The sequence below is a fragment of the Hemicordylus capensis genome, chromosome 3 (genome assembly GCF_027244095.1).
Source record: "Hemicordylus capensis ecotype Gifberg chromosome 3, rHemCap1.1.pri, whole genome shotgun sequence".
In the NCBI taxonomy this organism is placed as follows: Eukaryota; Metazoa; Chordata; class Lepidosauria; order Squamata; family Cordylidae; genus Hemicordylus; species Hemicordylus capensis.
Genome location: NC_069659.1, coordinates 149,496,346 through 149,515,926, shown reverse-complemented (window position 1 = coordinate 149,515,926; position 19,581 = coordinate 149,496,346). Strand labels below are relative to the sequence as shown.

Here is a 19,581-nt window from a genome sequence, read left to right as displayed (position 1 = left end):
GCTAGCAGCTGACAACACCTCCTCCACTGCCTCAAGAAGAAGAGCTCCTTCCCTGACAGGGGAGCCTCCCACCCCCCTTCTACCTTGGCTGCCACAGGCTGCTGCTCTGCTGGACCAGACACCTCCGGAAAGGTGAACCTGCATGGCACCACAGCAGTAAGGATGACCAGCAGCATCACCCCGCCTCTGCCTGGCAATCTGCTCCTGGCTCTGCCTCGCACCCTTTAAAAATGTTTTTAAAGAATTAAGCCCTAACTCTGATTGTTGGAGGGGGCAGCGGGGGGTGGGGGAGAGAAGAAGCTCCTTTAAGGGAGTGTTGGGTTTGTGTGGTCTATTTATGCTTTGTGTGCCACAGACATCACTATCTTTAGCACTGTGGTGCATACACAGAAGCTAGAAAAATTAAATCCCCTCCTCAATAAAGAAGCAGGCTTTTTGTTGGGGGGGGGCTTTTCTTTAGGGGACCGAGCAACAATGGGGCAAGTCTAAGGGAAAGGAAGGCAAAGGGCAGGGGATCACTGTGGCCTGTCTGACCCAAGCCCACCTACTGTCCTACAGTCCTGCCACTACCCACCTAACCCCACCTTGCCCAAACTAGGCCCTATTTAAATAACTCTAAGTTCTAATAACTGAAGGCGGGGGGAATCTTACCTTCTGGCATCTTCAGCTGTGGGCTTCCACTCCAGCATCTTCAGCTGAAGTCTGCCAGGCGGGTTGGAGGCACTCTGGGACAAGCAGACACCGGGACTCAACAGCAGCGGTGGGGGGGGGGAGGTGGGTGCTAGCAGCTGGGTACCTACCCAAACAATTTTTTTAAAAATCCTGAAAAAAAGGAAAACAGAGGTAACTGAGGGTGCTTGGCAGACCGAGCAGGCACTAGACAGAACAGACCAGCCTACAAAAACCAAATATTAATCCACACGGCACACAGCAGTAGGAAAGAGGTGCAGCTTGGGGCTGATTTTTTTTTTTAAGTACAGCATCCCAGTTATTAAAGCCGCTGGGGGCTCACTACAAACAATGAGCGGGGGGGGGGCGTATAGGGATAAATTCCAAGCAGCCAGCACCCAATTCAAGCCACTGGGGCTGGTGTTTAAATAAATTAGAAGTGCGGGGGCGGGGGGAAAGCAGTTGTTGGTGCTGCAAATGAAAAAGAAAAAATAGAGAGAGTCAGATAAGCCCAGCAGGCATTCTCTCTCTCTCTCTCTTTCTCCATTCACTGGGGTGGGTAGGTAGGTAGGCTGGCCAGCTGAGAGCAGCAGCAGTCGTCTCTGCTCTCATCTCAGTGCTGCTTCTCAGTCCTTCTTTCCTGAGGCACAAAATGGTTATCTGTCTCTCTGCCTTCAACCAGCCCCTTAAATACATTTTGAAAATCCCTTCTTTAGTCTCCCCCCTTCCTGCTCCCTCCCCCAAGCCAATGGGGACACAGTTGCCAATGCTAACACTTGATTTGAATGACAACAAGCCAACCAAGAAGCAAGGAGATCTCAAGCCAATCGGAATCCAGTGCCAGAAAACCAATCAGCAAGGGAAAAATACAGACACAAATTGGTTTCTGCAACTTGAATTGATTTGAGCTCAAATTGGGGGTGATTCGACCTCAATTTTAGGTATAATTCAATTCAAGCTCTAATCACCCCAATTTGAGCTTGAATTTATTCAAGTTGAATTGACTTGCACATCTCTGGTATATACGTGTACATACCTTGTATGAAATAATAAGTACTTGTAAAGAAAAGGTCAAGGTTCTATGCCCTGCCCGCCCAGTGTAGGGGTGTGCACAGACCAATTTTTGCAGTTAGGTTCAAATTTGGACCAAATTAGAACTGCACCGCAGGTCCGTGAACCAGTTCAGTTGGACCGACTGGTCTGGTCTGTTTAATCGAACTAGGTTGAACTGATTTGACCTAGTCCACTGGTCCAAGGGCTATTCTTGTAAAGGGGAATCGGGTGAGGATTCCCCTTTACAAGAAAAGGGGGAATCCTACCTTTAAAAAGCTTTTAAGGGTGGCCGGGGGGAGGTACATTGAGAGGGCACTTTTAAAAGTAGGTGCCTACCAATTCTCCAGCGGCAGTGCGTTTCCAGCCTCTGCGGATGTGCGGAGCCTCTTTGTGTGACCTAGGCACATCCTTGGAGGCTGGGACTGCGCTGCTGCCACTGGATGTTCGGTAAGCACCTAATTTTAAAGGCGCCCTTTTGCTGCCCACACTACTACCCTTAGAAGCCTTTTCAAGGCAGGATTCCCCTTTGCTTGTAAAGGGGAATTCTTACCAGATTCCCCTTTACAAGCATAGCCCTTCAGACCATCGAACTGGATTGAATGGTCTGCAACTGATCATGCTCAATCTGGGTCAATCGTGCACTGAACTTTCTTTCCTGGAGGCTGGTTCAGTTCAGTCGAACTGGCTCAGTTAGTTGTGGCTTGATTCATTGCAGACTGGTTCGTACACATCCCTAGCCCAGTGCTTAATTTTTTAAGAGAGGTTCTTGAGCTCAAACCTGCCTGGAACTCATGTCTGATTTTTGATCTCAAATGTGAGGGGCATGTGATTATTCAATGCTGATGGAAAGGCATTTCCCCCTGTGTAGGAGCTCATCAGGTAGGTTGAGCATGCTCGAGACAGAACTGGATCATGTGAGTTGATTTGCAGCCAAAGGCACCTCCCAGCCCCAGTTCCAGTTCTGTCTTGCTCGTGATAGGACGTGAGTGGAGAGAGCTCTTGCTACCTAGGGTTTTTTTTACTACTTTGCTCTACAGCACTTCATGCTTTATTTCTTCTCCTATTCCCTCTCCCTTAGATTGTGCAAGGTTGAGAAGAGAGCTGTTCTCAATTTGGCAGAGAAAAAACCTTGAAATTGATTTCCTTTTTCTGTTTTGATCCGGCTGTTTGGAAAATGAAACTAAAAGTATTATTTTTTGTCCTACCTTTTCAAAAGAGATTTTTGGGCACAAACTTATGGAGTAAGGAGGTGCATGGATCCGCGGAGCTGCGGTCCGGCTCTGGGTTGGGGGTTTCTGAAGCCTTTTGCCTCTGAGAGGGAAAAGGGACAGCAAGGAGGTATCCTGCCACTCCAAATGCTTACAACAAAATGCACGCCAGTGGGGGGAGAACGGTGAGAGGGGTAAGTACACCCTCCCCCCGCCCTTAAAGGAATCCCCACCCCAGCGTGCGAACCTCAAACCGCCCCAAGAATGGACCGGTCCGGAGGCCTGTAGAATGGCCTCCGGACTGGTCCGTGCACATCACTGTTATGGAGCTAGCTCATGCGGAGGAGCTCCTACAGGGCTCCCTCTCAGAAGGGTCCCAGCTGCCGCAGGAGCTGGGCAACTCGGGGATAGCAGCCCCTGCTTGCATGGTGCCAGCAGCTTCGGCCTCCTCAGCGTCGACTGCGGCTTCTAGTCAGGCACCCAAGCCCTTGGAGCAACTATTTTCCAAAGCTCCTAAGAAATCAAAACATTGTGGAGGCCAACCATCACCAAAGAAGAAGCAGCAGCACCACCACAGGGAGACCATGTCTAGAGCTGAAAGCCTTTGGCTTAGTGAGAGGCTCTTGATAAAAGCAGTCTGCAAACACTCAAAAACGAAAGTGCACCATCACAAACTGCTGCCTCCCGAGGGGGACAACCGGTTCTCTTCGGGTGATGTCCCGGCATCTTTAGCCTTGCCAGGAGAGCTGGTCTTGTGGTAGCAAGCATGACTTGTCTCCATAGCTAAGCAGGGTCTGCCCTGTTTGCATATGAATGGGAGACTTGATATGTGAGCACTGCAAGATATTCCCCTCAGGGGATGAAGCCGCTCTGGGAAGAGCAGAAGGTTTCAAGTTCCCTCTCTGGCTTCTCCAAGATTCCTGGGAGAGATTCCTGCCTGCAACCTTGGAGAAGCCACTGCCAGTCTGTGAAGACAATACTGAGCTAGACAGACCCATGGTCTGACTCAGTATATGGCAGTTTCCTATGTTCCTTCCTATGTTCCAGTACGGGCTTAGTGGTTGAGGGGAACCGGCTGGTCCACACATTCCCTCCCCACTGCTTAGGCATTCTCCTCCGCCTGCTGTTCCCTCTGACGTCTCTCCCTCTTCGCCTACAACTGTAAGTATGCCTGCCCTGCCTTTTCCCCCAAGGGTTACACATTGGCTAAAAGAATTCTTCTGGAGGGAACTTCTGCCTGACTGCCCCGCAATTGAGCCATCTGTGGCTCCGCTTATTGAGCCACCTGCGGCTCCGGATATTTAAACCCCTTTACCTCCAGTGAGCCTTCCCCCGGCAGGCCCTTCTCATGACCCACCTGCGGTTCCAAAACATGTGCCAGCAGTACCTGCCCCACTGGCACCTGCCCCTGGCCGACTCCGGCTACCCTTCAGAAGGGGCAGTGATCAGCTATCTTCCTCCTCCCCGGACTCTAGCCCGCGCAGGCAAGCCATTCCAGTTTTGGAACGGGGGCTATTCGTGCTGAGGCCACTGCCTCTCAGGTGCAAAAGGCGGCGCAGACACTCATCCTCTTCCTCCTCTCAGGAGTTTGTGAGACCAAAATGACCTAGACCCTCCCTTCTCCTGTATTGATCCCTATGGCACCTGCCTTACCTCCCCTTCTCCCTGCTTCTGCCCCACATCTGCCTCCACAGTTTCCTCCACCCCGCTTCTCCTGCCAGGCCGCCATCTCCGCCTCTGCCTATGATTCCTCATACTTGGAACCGGCGGAACCTATGGGCTTCAATAAGGAGGATGGGGAACTCTCAGAGGAGGAGGTGGTGCCTGCTATCTCTAATTCATCTAGGCTTTTTTCTTCAGCAGACGTTGATATTCTTTTATCCAAGGCAAAGAGAACAATTAATGATGTGGCACCCTCTGAATCCATGGAACCATTGACTACCTTAGATCAGAATGTGTTTCCTTCTAATGCCCCTGTCTCTGCGGCAGTGCCCTTCCCTCCTCTCTTTTGCAGGCTGTGTGCGCAGAGTGGCAATGCCTGGCATCTTCCAAGCTAATTGGCAACCTTCCTAAGAAACACTACCATTTTTCTCAAGAGGTAATGAGGCTTCTGGCTACCCCCAAAATAGACCCTCCAGTGGCCCAACTAGTGTTGTGCTCTATTTTACATACAGAGGGACAGGAACAGTTAAAGTCACAGGAGGATAGACAGTGTGATACCCTCTTAAGAAAAGTACATAACGCCACAGCAGCCACCATAAAGCCACTACTACCAACTCCATCTTTGCTCGGGCCTCTGTGCTCTGGGCTAAGGAACTCGTGGCCCTAGTCCCTCTGGAGCTTCGCCAGGGCATCAATAAAATAGCCGAAGCAACAGCCCTTATGGCAGACTCCAGCTTGGACTGTATTCAAAAGTCATCTAGGGCTATGGTGGCAGGGGTGGCGGTACGCAGGTCTTTATAGCTAAAAAGCTGGAGTGTGGACTCTAAGTCCAAGGCTTGCTCTGACATCAGCCCCCTTCTTCTTCTTCAGTCCAGCACTAGATCCTGTCTTAGTTGAAACTAAAGATAAAAAGAAGGCCATGCCCTCCACCCAGAGGGAGTCGCGTGGGTTTTTTCAAGCCCTGGCTCATTTCTTTCGTTCCAACAGGCAGTTCTACAGTCAGCCCTACTCCTAGTCCTGGAATTTCTGTCCGCAGTGGCGTCAGCGCTACAGAGGCAACTTAAGGGGTTCACCTCTAGATCCTCCTCTGCACTTCCGCCCAATGCAGACAATGACGAGATCCCAGTGGGCAGCAGGTTGTCAGAATTTGTAACGATCTGGATGTCCACGTCTACTGACAACTGGGTAATCGACTCAGTATCTAACGGCTACACCCTCGGACTCATCTCCTACCCTCCACAGTGTTTCGTGCCTTCACCACACTCCAACAATCCAGCCAAACATATGCGGATGCTTCAAGCAATGCACCATCTTCTCCAGATCTGAACGACAGAATGTGTTCCATCTATGCAAAAATTTCAAGGCATGTACTCTGTCCTCTTCCTTGTCCCCAAAGAGGATGGGTCTTGGAGAGCGGTCTTCAACTTGAAGTTCTTCAACTGCTTTATCCAAAAGAAAAAATTCAGAATGGAATCCCTTCACACGATCAAGGAGACCATACGCCCGAGGGACTTCCTGGACACAGTGGACCCCTCAGAGGCCTACCTTCACATCCCCATCAGGCCAGAACACCGAGTTCTCCTCCAGTTTGCATACAACGGCCAACATTTCCAATATCACACCCTGACATTCGGGCTTTCATCTGCTCCCCGGGTATTCACCAAAATCATGATTTCCCTTATCGTGCACCTCTGCCTCTGGGGGATCCACATCCATTTATATCTGGACAACCTGCCCATCAGGTCCCCATCACTAGCTCAAGCCCAAGAGGACATCAGGACGACACTCTGCTCCCTGCAGGACCACGGATTTGTGGTGAATATGGAAAAGAGTCCCCTCGTCCCCTCTTAGTCTCTGATTCACCTAGGGGCCCTCTTCAACACCTCTCTGGAGTCCATCCTCCTCTCACTGGAATGGAGGGAAATTATCTCAAACCAACTATGCCCTCTTATCCACAGGAGTTCGGCGGATATCATGGAGCTATCCCAGGCCCTGGGCTCCATGATCACATGTCTGGAATGCACGCCTTGGGCTAGATGGCACTCCCGCCCCCTTCAGTAGCTGCTCCTACAATTCCAGGACCTGATTATGTCTTTGACCCATCATATCATTCCTCTACCTCAGATGACCAGACAGTTTCTGTGGTGATGGCTCTCCCCGGCTCTCCTTTGAGGCCTCCTGTTGTTAGAACCCCACTGACTCGTGGTGACTACAGATGCCAGTCTATCCGGCTGGGGAGCCCATTGTCTGGGTCATCTAGCTCAGGCCCTGTGGACTCTCAAGGAATCAGAAATATCTGTAAATTGGCTAGAACTCCACACAGTCTGCCTTGTGATTATCCAGTTCCAACATCTCCTTCGAGGTCAGCACGTCCTGATCTGGACGGACAATGTCACAGCCAAGGTGCACATCAACATACAGGGCGGCACACGGTCAAAGTCACCTATGAAGGAGTCTGACCTCTTATTCCAATGGGCGGAGACCAACCTGAGGTCCATCACGGCAGAACACCTCAGTGGGGAGGAAAACACTCAAGCAAATTGGCACAGTCGAAGATCCCTCGACCCCACAGAATGGTCTCTTCATCCAGACCTTCAAATTTCAAACATCTTTGGTCCCCCAAAGGTAGACCTGTTCACCTCCCCATCCAACCATCTCCTTCTTTCTGAGGTTGCACTCCCTTCAAGCAGAGGCAACAGATGCCTTGAACTCACTGTGGCCAAATACTCTCCTTTACGCCTTTCCTCCCACAACCATAATCACCAATCCCAAAGAAAAGCTCTGGCATAAATTGGACATGCGCAGGACCCTACGTACTTACATTCGTCGAACCAAGGACATTCACAAGTCTTTTGTCTTTGTCTTCTAATACACTTTGTCTCCTTTCATGCGCCCTCCTTGGGCAACAGGGTATCCAAGGCCACTCTCGCTAGTTGGATTAAGTCTTGCATTCTCTTCACCTATGCCTCCCTTAACCTATCTCCTCCTGAAGGGATCACCGCTCACTCCACCAGGAGCGCGGCCACATCTACAGCCTTTTCAGCCCACACACCGCTCTCAGAAATCTGCCAGGCAGCTACAGTACCTGGTCTTCCATTACACCATTCATTTGTCATTACAAGGTGTCTCCCTTCTACACTCCTCAGGCTGCCTTCAGCTGCACAGTTCTTCAGCAGGTGATCTGATACATCATTCCCTCCCATTGGTCTTTACTTCCTAGCTTGGGTATGTCCCTACCTGATGAACTCCTACACAAGGGGAAAAGGAACATTGGCTTACTGTGAAGGGTTCTTTTTCCCTGTGTTAGGAGCTCATCAGCCCCACCTGTATGATTATATAACAATTGGGGATGGGATTACTCCACAGGCTTCCAACTGAATGCCTTACCTCCAGGGGAGACGGCTCTCAGGATTATAGTTCCTAGGCTTTCTCTCTTCTCACCGTTTTTCTTCTCCATGATACTTGTCTTATGTTCTCTTCTTCATACCAAAAATTTTAGCTCTCTTTTACATACAGATGACTCTACTCGAAGCAGCTCTCTCTCCACTTGACTTCTCTCACTCTTCGTACCAGCCCTGGAACTGGGGCTGGGAGGAGCCTTTGGCTGCAAATCAAGTCACATGATCCAGTTCTGCCTTGTTCATGCTCAGTATACAACCTTACCCGATGATCTTCTCACACAGGGGAAAAGAACCCTTCACAGTAAGCCAATGTTCCTTTCTACACACACTAGTAGCACACCCTTTTTAAAGTGCTGTAATAGCTGAGCAGTGACGGTGAAAACAGATACTGGCACTAGCCCGCTTGAGCCCTAGCTCAAAGTAAGCCCTGGTTCTGCTGTTCCTGAAAACATTATTAAAATATGCGCATGTAGTATTCACTCATGCAGGATATTAGCAAGAGTACCTTGCAGCTGAAAGAAGCAATGTGAAAATTAGCTCTTCGTCACTTAATGCATGAAAGACAGAGACCGGTGCTGTGTTGAGAATCTGAGACTGGTCACTGCAGATTCAAACTAATATTTGAGATAGGAGACTCGTAGCATTTGGAAAATGTTGATGCTTATCTCTATAACTTCAGAAGCTCTTTTAACAAGTCCTGACCTTTCTTTCTCCTACTACTTCCATACTGGATAGCAAAGCTGAAAGTGTCTGTGAACTTGTAAGTGGCTGACTGTAGCTCTCTCACTATTGTCCATGCAGCATTCAAGTCATGTCAGTAGGTCAATGGAGTGTCACTTACATTGGCTCTTTGCAATAATGGGCCAGAGCTAAAAGGGCAGACACACTCACCATCCTACTACTGGTATCATGCAATGTTAGAAGGAAGTGTAGAAAATGGTGCAGCTGCATTTGGGGAAGCGAACCCTTAACCAGAAAGGAATTACTTTCACTCATAAACAGTGGAGTTCATGCTGCTAACGTATTTGACTTGTAGAGTTACCTCTGCTGCCATTTTGTGGAGCTATTTTTGCAAACACATGTGTTGGATGTGGCTGTTGTGACTCATTTGGAGTAAGAAGCTAGCCATTGCTCAGATGTCCAGAAGGATTCTTGCAGATAGGAGGGAAATCCCTCTGGCTAGTAGTCGTAAGAGTCTTTTTCTAAGTCTGAATGATACAGAGCTAGTTCTGAATCAAAACAAGCTCACTTTAACTGATAAGTTCTTAAATTTTGTCATCTCCTAATTCAAGAAAGCAACTATCAAGAATGCCAGATAATGTTCCCTTTTGTCTATGGTTCAAGGGAAACAAATTAGAAGGGAGCAGAGCCACAGAGTACCTTAAAGTGCCTGTGGAAGAAACCTAGGAAAGTGGAAACCTGGAGTTGATCCATTAGCTCCCAATGCTGAAGATTTCTACAAAGGGTGTGGCAAACAACCAGACATCTATTTTACAGTAGGTCAGAGGCACTGGGTTTGCACAATTGTTTCTTGCTGAAGCAAGATGTATTTCAGAAGGTAATTTAAAAAGGAGTTCACACCTTTGCTCTGTGGCAATGGTCTCTTATTTTCCATGCAGGTACTTGCCTCATACTTCTGCATCATCGGAGTAAGCGCCAAGATAAAATGTTTTTCTTCAGATTTCCAGCCACATGGGAGAACTATGGTCATGGTATTCAAATAGTGGCTTGAGAAACATCAGTAAAACTGCCAGCAATGGATATTGGACCAATTCCAGACAAGGAATTGCATGGAGCAATTTGTGGGTCCAGTGGGACTTGGCAATAGATTCTACAATAAAGTCAATTGTCTTGATGGGGCGGGGGAGGATGTAAATAAATAAAACCAGCTGGAATTGGAGCTTCAGAAAATTGACATTACTGAATCGTCAAAAAATTGTGATTTACATGCAATATTCTATGACTTGATATGGAAGCATGACATTTAATGTACTAAATATATGGAAACATGTAGCAAATAGAAGCTTTCCCCCCTTCACATTAGATTTGATATTTCATCCTTGCTACCTAAAGGAGCTAATTAACATTATTTACAATTAATGGTGTGAATACTTGCTGCAAATTTTAATAATAATTCTGGAATATTTAATAATAATCATGACTCATCCTGAATATGTACTTGAGAATATATATTTTTTAAAAATAACAAATATATTTATAGCTATCCACTAGATGGCAGTCTCACCTTTCCATTAAAGCACAGTCCGCAACATAAGCAGAGACCACTGGGGATTTTCTAATGAAAGCTTTGATGCTTTTGATCACTGATGATAACTACATGCTGATTTTAAAGATTTTTTAAAAAATATTTTGTGCCCTCAAACACAGAGAATGTAAAAATAATGGAACATCTTTGCATTTTCTCAGTTTGGCAGTGTAAAATTTATTACCTTGAGTCAAAGTAAATAGGAATTGATGCATTTATAAAGTAACTGAGGTTAGCAAAGGAGCATCTGCTTCATTACTAACATTGGTACATTAGCAATAAGAGAGTAGCAAAGAACATTTAAAGATACCTACTTATTTTTAATGAAATTAAATATGTCCCTGCCTTCCGTGTTTATATAATGTATGTACTATGTTACAGGTAATGTCAAAAATGTAGAGACTGTGAACATTCACTCATGGTTGTCAACAATCTGCACATGCCAGATACTGGGGATACACTAGTGAATGTTAGTGCCATTAGGAAATTTGTTCATGTTGTCTGGTCCGTCTCCATATTTAACAACATTTTGCCAGATGTGTAGAAATTTTCAGAGTTACCCTCTGTGCCATATAAATGCAGTATTCTGCCTCCCCTGGTGTCTTAGAAACACCTGGCTCTTCTTAGATCAGTATGATCAGGAGATCACATTGTATCTTCCAGCTGTTGTTTACCTGACTTGTTACCTCTGGACTTACTCCGATGTTTCCAATAAAGGGAGAAATCAAAATGCTTTGCAGGTTTATGGTTATGTGATAGATAGATAGATAGATAGATAGACAGACAGACAGACAGATTTGGAATAAAATTGAAAATGTTTTTTGTACATACATTTCCCAGGCTATTGCTTTACTCTCTACCCTACAGAAATGAGTGATTTAGTGGCAGTTCTGTGTGCTTATACATGCCACCACTCTAGTCATATAAAAAGAGGGATGGGACAGGGCTGATTTTAACAGCAAAAAGGATAGACAGGTGAATAGTGAAGAACTCACCCATGGTTTTCTTCCCTCCAGCTTTTCATCCTGTACCAGAAAGGGGCATAAGGTGGGCACACAGTATGGATGAAGGGGGTTCAGTGCCACCTGCCTGCTCCCGCATGCCCCTTCATTCTTAAAATCAACCCCACCCTCCTCTTTCTATATGATTGGGGTGTTTCCATGTTTAAACACTCAAAACTGCCCCTTCATATCTAGTTTAGCCCTTATGCTTGCCAATGCGAGATCATTTCTCACTCAGTACAAGCTAGAAACAATGGGAGCAATATTCCTGTTGGTGCAATCTAGTTCCATTTCAATCTGTATCAAAGAAGTTGAGCTTTGCCCAACCCCACCAATATATTAATACCTCTTTTTGTTTCCCAAAGTCCATGCTGTAAAAAAAATCAAAATGTATCTAGCTGAATTTAATTCAGCACCATGTTTTGCCAATGCAGCCTTATAGCAAGGAAGGTTTCAGCCTCCAGCTCTGTGAGGACAAATTTGATTCTTGCCTAGTGCAGGTTTGTTTGCTTCTTTCTGAAATGCTCAGAGCATATATGTGAACCCATTTGTGCTTCTTAGCTGTGATAACAGCCTTGCATGCCCTGCTGCAAAGGTTAACCTGTGCACTGCATAAGGATAACAGATGGAAATTTTGGTGTTCTGCCACTGCATAAGTACACACACACACACACACAAACACACACACACTCATTCCAAAGGGGAAAAGATCTTGTATTTCTGTGTCTAAACCTTTGATCTTCTTTCACATCTGAGGGGAAAAGTAGGCCTTTTTGCTGGAGACACATGGTTATGCATCTGTAAAAACACAGCTGTCTATAGCAAAACAGCAAACGAACCTGTTTTTTTTTAAAGAAGAAAAGACAATGGTTTTGCTGTGTCAGTTTAGCTACTCCTTTTATAAATATTGTTTTAGATGGATCTTTTCAAGTTCTCTTTGGATTTACACCAGTGTTTACTGACGTCTTTCCCCACATTTACTCACCCCCCATCCCCGTGGATAGGTTTTGAAGTTCAAGTAAATGATTGACACCCTGGACATCTGATATCTTGGTTGTTTTGAAGTGGTAATTGGTTGACAGAACTAAACCTATCCAAATGAGTTGCGTTAAGGCATACAAACATAAGTAGAGTGCTCTAACAAAGGAGTCAAACTCTTTATTGTTTTCTTATGGAGCATTTTCAAGATGTAATGATACTCCCTTGTCTTTGGAAATATCTCCATTCTACTTCATTGGCTATCTGTTCATTTTAGGTTTAAGTTCATTATTGTCCCTTCTAGGATTATTTTATTTATTTATTGTTAGATTTCTATACTGCTTTTCATTAATATAATCTCAAAGCAGTTTTATAATACTGCAATTATAATACTGTAAAACCATTTCCTGCATGGTTTTAGATTATGATTGGGAAAGGCCCTATCTTAGTGGTAAAGCATGTCTTTTTCATGAAGAAAATCTGAGGTTCAATTCCTGACAATTGGTTTAACTGGAGATATCTTGGGTAGACGGGATTGTCTGGGAAAATCACTGCCATTCAGGAAAAAAAATTCTTGGTGGACCAATGGTCCAGTTCTTGATAAGGTTACTTTATATTATTTATATCTATGTAAGCCACTTTTTAAATTATTAATATCTATGTAAATGATTTTGGGAACTTTTGTTGAAAAGTGGTATGTAAATATGTGTAGTATTTGTATCCATGTGTTAGTGTAATATTTACCTTGTTTGTTTATTCACTGCATAAGTCTTCAGTTCAAGGATGTTTCTTTCTAGGTGACACTGCTACCTTGACCTCTCATAACAAGTAGACATTCCTTGAACTTCTGTACCTCATCACCTTTGCTCATAGCTGTTGTTTTCAGTCTTACCGCTACTGTTATTCTGTGATTGGATTGCAGAGTTCTCCAGGGCATTCTGTGACAGAAAACACTGTTCAGAACAGGCTCAGATAGAAGATTGCAAAGAGTGCACGGCATTGCCCTCTTATAACTCTGTGTTTCTTAGGCACAGAAACTATCCTTATAATTTACAAGTAATTATTTACTTGTAAATTATATCAATCCCTTTTATCATTCCCTGTTTGACTTTCATGTACATCTTGTAAGGCCAGAAGATATGGACAATGACAACTCCAGAAAGTAGACTTTCTGTTTAATATTAAAGGACCACTAGTGGGCCCGGGCACAGAGCATCTGTGCCTCTAGTTGGGCCCAGATCACCTTCGCCACCGTCGTCCTGGATCAGGCCCCCGCCCCCGCGGCCGGGCCCCCCGCCGCCACCGCCTCCTCGCTGGGCCCGCCGCCTCGCCCAGCCCTGCCACCTCGCCCTGCCGCCTCGCCTCGCCCCGCTGCCTCGCTGGGCCCCGCGGCCTGGCCTGCCGCCGTTGCACTGGGCCCGCCGCCTTGCCTCCGCAGCCGCCCAGCCAGCGAATTCTCCTGGGTGTGCGCCAGGACCAATCAGGCGCCCCTGCAGCCCAGCCAATCAGCTGGGCTGCCGGGACGCATTTTTCCTGGGCACACCCAGGAGAATTATATATATAGATAATTCCTGAGTATGATTTTTTAGGGGGTGGGGTGGGGGAGGTAATGTGGTTCTTAAATCAATATTGCAATAGAGTGACTTCAGGCTAAGTTACTCTGCGGTCTTAAATTACTCTTGAAATTTATGTGGATATTCTGTGCGGCCCTCGGTAAGTCACTGCCATCTCAGTTCCCCAATTATCAATAATAATATAAAGGAATTATTTCTTTACCTCATAGAGCTGATGAGAATATATTTTTACATGTCACACTGAAATCTACAGATGGAAGCTAGCTAAGTGGAAAGCATTCTGGTATTGAATAGAGCCAGCCAGAATTTTATAATGTGCGCAAACCACAGGGTGGGAAATGAAAATGGAGACAGCAGAAGGCTGTTCATTGTAATTTTCTGTGCCATAGATATTTTTCATTTTCTTCAGAGGGAAACAAATTGGAAAGGGAGCTGCTAGTGTGTGAACGCCTCCCCCGCCATGTCCTGCCTCCTAGTTTTATTCAGTAATAATGACAGCTTCATTAGCAAGCTGACAAAAAGAATGAGAGGATTTTAATAATAATGATAATGATAATGATAATAAAATAATAATGGCAACAGTGGGACAACAACTCTGTCTCTGCATCAAGCAGAAAGTTTCTTCTTTGAAGTGGCTATTTTCTCTCCTCACCCCTCCAGGACGGAAGGGGAAAAAAACAACAAATGTAAAGATCTAAAGCAACTGAGGAATGCTGAGGTGATGTCTTTCCTCTCTTGTGCTCCCCTCCCCCCTTTGGAACACTGAGAAGAGAAGTCTCAAGGGGCTTTGTGGTATACAGAAGAGTGCAGTGAAATGGCGATCTCTCATCACGGCCAGTGGGTGGTGGTATTGACACGGAAACAAGTACGGGGAGAACTATGAATTAGCTGGGGTGAATTTGAGGGTAGAGAGAAAACTCTCAGCAAAGGCCTAGAACAAAGCACCATTGCATTTTGTCCCTGAAACAGTGGGTGTCAGCCTCTGTTTATAATACCGTGTAAATTTCGCAGAACAGTTGTAAAGTCTGTTAGTCCCTCCCCCCTCCCTTCAGGTAAAATGAATGAAGCTTGTCATTCTTATTTGGTGTCAGCCTACATTTCCATTCAAGGACAAAGAAATTATACCCTCACCCCCCCCCCAATAATGTTTTTGAGGATCTAAAGATGAAAAAGGGGTCCTTTGGGGGGAGCGTTTAAAAGGAAACCATTTTCTTTCCTGTAGGAAATGCAGTCGGTTCTCAAAATACCAATGTAAATAAATATGATCTGATATGTGTGCATATGAACATACACTTCTGTTATTTTCTTCCTTAAGTAAAATTTGTACTCTGCTTCTTCTTTAATTGAAAAACATCTAATATTACCTTGCTTTGGCCTTTTAAGCCTTTAAGCAGTTTTTCTGTAACAGCTGACATGATTTGTTTGGTGTATGCTCAGAATACACCAATCATGCCCAATCAAAATAGATTGGGCATGATCCAGCCATAATATAGCACCTTGTAAGGGCCATTGATTTCAGTAAACAAGTTAAGCACACACTTATCTCTCACAAAGAAGTCAATTAAATTTAGGAAGTGTTTAACTTTTGGCTGGATCATCCCCTTTGTTAGTTCTGAGATATTTAGTTTCTAGATTTACACCCAAATCCTGTGCATGTCTACTCGAAAATAAGTTCCATTGTATCCAATGGAACTTGCTCCTAGGTAAGATTGCATGCCCTAATTCCATGTAGGATTGCAGCCCTAATTTCCTTTTTCTCTCTAATCCCGAATACTATTGTAAATGCATATCACTGTTCCCTTTCTTCTGCTTAGAAGTACATCCACAGCAATTTGCAACTTTGAAAATAAATCCAGTGTGTTTCTTCTGAACTCATTGAGATGCACAAGCTTGGTAAGAAGCAAGAAAAGTCTTTGGTTTCACTGCATATGCTAAAAGCACAGCTTGACTTTTCCCCAGCATTTGTTAGTCACATCCTGTCGTCCACTGTTTTTGTTATTTGGTGCCGAAGAATGTTAATTTATTTGAAGTGAAGAGCACTAATGTTTCCACTTTTCTTTCCTTTTTCATGATAAAGCATCACAAATAATAAAACACACCTTTCGAAGTTACCTGGTTAGTCCATGAGATCTTTTAATGGAGTAAGGCACATGAATGCAAATTTTCATTGAACTATTATTTTCATCATTACAACTACAAATCTCTTTAATATGTAATAGTTGAAATGTAGAGAAAACTATTCATGCATATCTATAACAGCAATTATTTTCCTTTGTAGGAAAAAAAACCCCTAAAAGAGTTAAGAGTCATTGTAAGTCACTTATTTCTTATAAATCTGCTCTGAATGCTGAAAAGATAGTTGATTGTGGCAGGCTTATTTTTAGTGATGGGAACTGGGAGGTGATTTCTTTATCTTCAGAGTACAAGATTTTGAAAGAAACAGACTTCTCAAGAGCAAAGTGAGAACTAAATTATTTGAGAAACTGTCCCTGGCTGTCCTAGAATTAACAGATCCAAAATGATTTTATGAAATAACAGATAATGGTGAACAAACTTATGAGGTTGTTATGGCAACTGAACTACTTAAGCTGGTATGTAAACCAGCAAAACAGTCACTGCATTGTAATGGGGGGTGGGATAAATTGAAAAGTGTACCTTTCATTTTTGTGGGGGAGGGACCCTTCATTTTTGTTAAGTACAGCAAATCCTATTTTTGCTTGTCTATTAATGTTATTAAATTACCTGCACAAGAGTGATGTTATGTGCCATTCCCCCCTAAACCCCTGAATTTTAGCTTGTCATTTTTAGTACTGCACTTTTTATTCAAAATGCTTAAAACTATAATCCTGTAGTCTCATAGTTTGTGATATTTTTAGCTCTTGTATAGCCTCAGTTTTTGTTTCCCATATAAATGTCAACATGAGTCTAAGTGACAAAAGCTGAAGAAATATATGGAATATTCATTTTGCACATTCAAGGAATGTAATTTTATAAATGAAGCCACAAAACATTGCTTCCTATTTAACAACCTAAACCTTTTGCTTGAGAGCAAGTCCCATTACTTTCAATGGCACTTCTACATAGTGTAGTTAGGATTGGGGTGCAGTTTACAATCATACATATACCTGCTTGGTCAAAAGTAAACAGCATTGAAATAAATTGAATGGATGCTTCTATAAGTACAGTATGTCTGGAACTGAGATGTACATTTTTATTACTTATTACAATACTGGTAGTCTTACACACTTGCATTGTTCTTTGCTAACAACAATACACAGCCATATCCAGAAAATATCGCTTTGAAGAATTTAATTCATGCAATTCTAGTTGTAATGTGCTGCTGCTGTTGATGCTGTGAGTTTGCACATATGTACTTGTGTGAGTGCAGGTGATGAGATACTTATCTGAGTGCAAACATTTACAAACCTAAGTTTCTTTCAATAAGCAAATTAAATGAAATTGCTTTAAGGTAAACCTTTAGCTAATTTGCATTTATATACTGTGGGATCAATCCCATCTTTTTTTCCTTTGAGCAAAATTTTAAAAGTAAGCAGCAATCCTAAACAAAAACTTGACACTTGGATCATATACTTAAAAGATAAAAAGAAATTTCCTCCTTCCCTTGCATAGTTCTTTTATTTTTGTGGTTCCTGCTTAGATCCTCCTTGTCTTACCACAGATGCTACCGCGTTCTTTTATAAAATTGAAGAGAAGCAAGGATTTATAGAAAAGATTGATACCTTTTTAATTCAAAGAATTAAAATGTTGCTATTAAATTTTTAAATGTTAAAAATAGTGATTTTGAAGCAATTGAACTTATTTCCTGAAGGTTTTGAGGCTTTTCCTGTTTTACTTCACAAAATTGCTTGATGTTATTTAATTGGACATGAGGGTATAATGCAGAAATATCTGTTACGTGATGGATTAATTGTTTTCCTAATACTTAAAAGGCTGAGATCCCAACATTTTCCCATTCTATTGCTAAATTAACTGCAATAAATCTGTCAGACCCAATTTATTCATTTAAAGCATTCCACACTGATTAAATCTACACATTTGCGTGCATAGAGACACACACGGCGAGGGGAGCTGAGAGAGAAAAGGAAAAAGGTATATGTGTGCAAAAGGAACAGATCAGATTTACATTTTTTCTTTAAACAGAAAGTGTAGACCAGTTAAAGACCATAAGCTAAATATGGCCTGAATAACATATGTGGGTGGGTTGGTCAAAGTCAGAGGATGAGTATGCCTAGCCCTCCAAAGTAGGTAAAACAAAGCTCATGTCCTTTCTATTTAAAAACACAAAGCCACAGCTTTTGTGCTTTTACACTTATCATATTTTACTTCTAGAGGGTCTTCTACTAGTTTGTTGATGTTTTCAAGATCTCTGAACAAAGTCGTATGTGTTTAACAGTCTTATTAACAATGTTAAAATGGAATTAACAGCTTGTGGATACCTCTAGAGTACAATAGCGTGTCAGCCTTCGCTGCCCCCTTATAAATTGTGTCTTGCTGTTTTCTTTTGTTTCATGTCCAATCAGCAAACTAAACTTCTGTTGAGGCAGCCAGCAATTCAAGTGTTTCTGCTCCATGTGAGGGGTGGAGCTAATGTGGAATTTATCATTAGGCCAATCCAGACACAGAAGTTAGAAGAATAACCTGCACATTCTGAAGAAGGGCTTTCTTGCCCCGCTTGGCTCTCTGACCTCTGACTTGCCATTTTGTCAGTTTTAAAAGGCTTTTCCTATGTTGTAGTTTACTTTTGTAGTTCTTTCTATGAAAGAACAAAAGGTTTTGTTTATTTAAGACGTATTTTAGTTTAAATTTCTATTAATCTTCATGATTTTAGAAAGTCTGTTCCTTTGAAACGATATTGAATGTAGCTGGATAAAGAGCAGTGATTAAAATGTAGAATTTGTTTTGAAAGAAGGTGCCCTCCCTCCTGTTTTTTCTTTATATTTAATAAGGACATAATCTACTGGACTCTTGTCCAGTTGCCACTTATTTCAGTGGGCAGAGACCCTACCAGTGGATTGCTCCAGCACATGAAATAAGTATATTTGGGACTGGGGTAATGGAAAATGGCTTCTTTTAAAGATTTATCTTTCAAATTGATTGTTGAGTCTCTTAAAGAAATGCCATGTCAGAACAAAAGTGTCTTCATTTTTATTCTGTCCAAAGTAGTGAGAATCAGAATTGATCATCATCATCATCATCACACACACACACACACACACACACACACACACACACACACACACACCATTACAAAAATTAAGTGTCACATATTAACTTTTTAAATTAACATTATTTGACCTGATTTTTTCTAAAGGGAATAAGGTTTGTGAAGCTTTGTATGTTGATCATTTTGACTTACGCAGCAATTTTTATTCAAGAATCTCAAAAGTAATTCCCAGTTCTCAGTTTGGTTGTTTGGCATACAGAGAACACTGTTCCCATCATAAAGCTGAGGAGGCTGTGAAGCAAAAATAGATGTTAACAAGACCTTACTTGGATGATGGAACATAACAGTGGTTTTGAGGGAAATAGAACATTGTAGTACATTTTCCTAGAACTTGCACTGAAATTTGTTTCCTTTGACTGGAAAAGTATGATACCACATCCATACTAGTGTGGATGTGCTGTGTGGTTTGCATGTCATGGGCACCTTTGTCATGGGCACCTTTTGGATAGTGCTTATGACATTACTAGTGACAAGATACTAACTGCTTAAATTTCTCCTCCCCACATGGATGCACCACTTTAAGG

The 19,581-nt window shown here is 43.4% G+C and overlaps 1 protein-coding gene and 2 long non-coding RNA genes across 3 annotated transcripts in view; 2 read left to right on the top strand and 1 right to left on the bottom strand.

Moving 5' to 3' along the window:
- The window catches only part of CLYBL (citramalyl-CoA lyase), a 330,208-nt gene that overhangs the window by 46,529 nt on the left and 264,098 nt on the right, over positions 1–19,581 (top strand). The window lies entirely within an intron of this gene.
- On the top strand, positions 14,565–15,923 carry LOC128348959 (uncharacterized). Its single transcript, XR_008318451.1, has 2 exons — positions 14,565–14,677; positions 15,627–15,923. It is a non-coding gene; the product is annotated as an uncharacterized LOC128348959 (long non-coding RNA).
- The window catches only part of LOC128348963 (uncharacterized), a 35,581-nt gene continuing 35,032 nt past the window's right edge, over positions 19,033–19,581 (bottom strand). The window contains exon 4 of the long non-coding RNA XR_008318454.1: positions 19,033–19,288. This is a non-coding gene — a long non-coding RNA (uncharacterized LOC128348963). The remainder of the gene's footprint in view (positions 19,289–19,581) is intronic.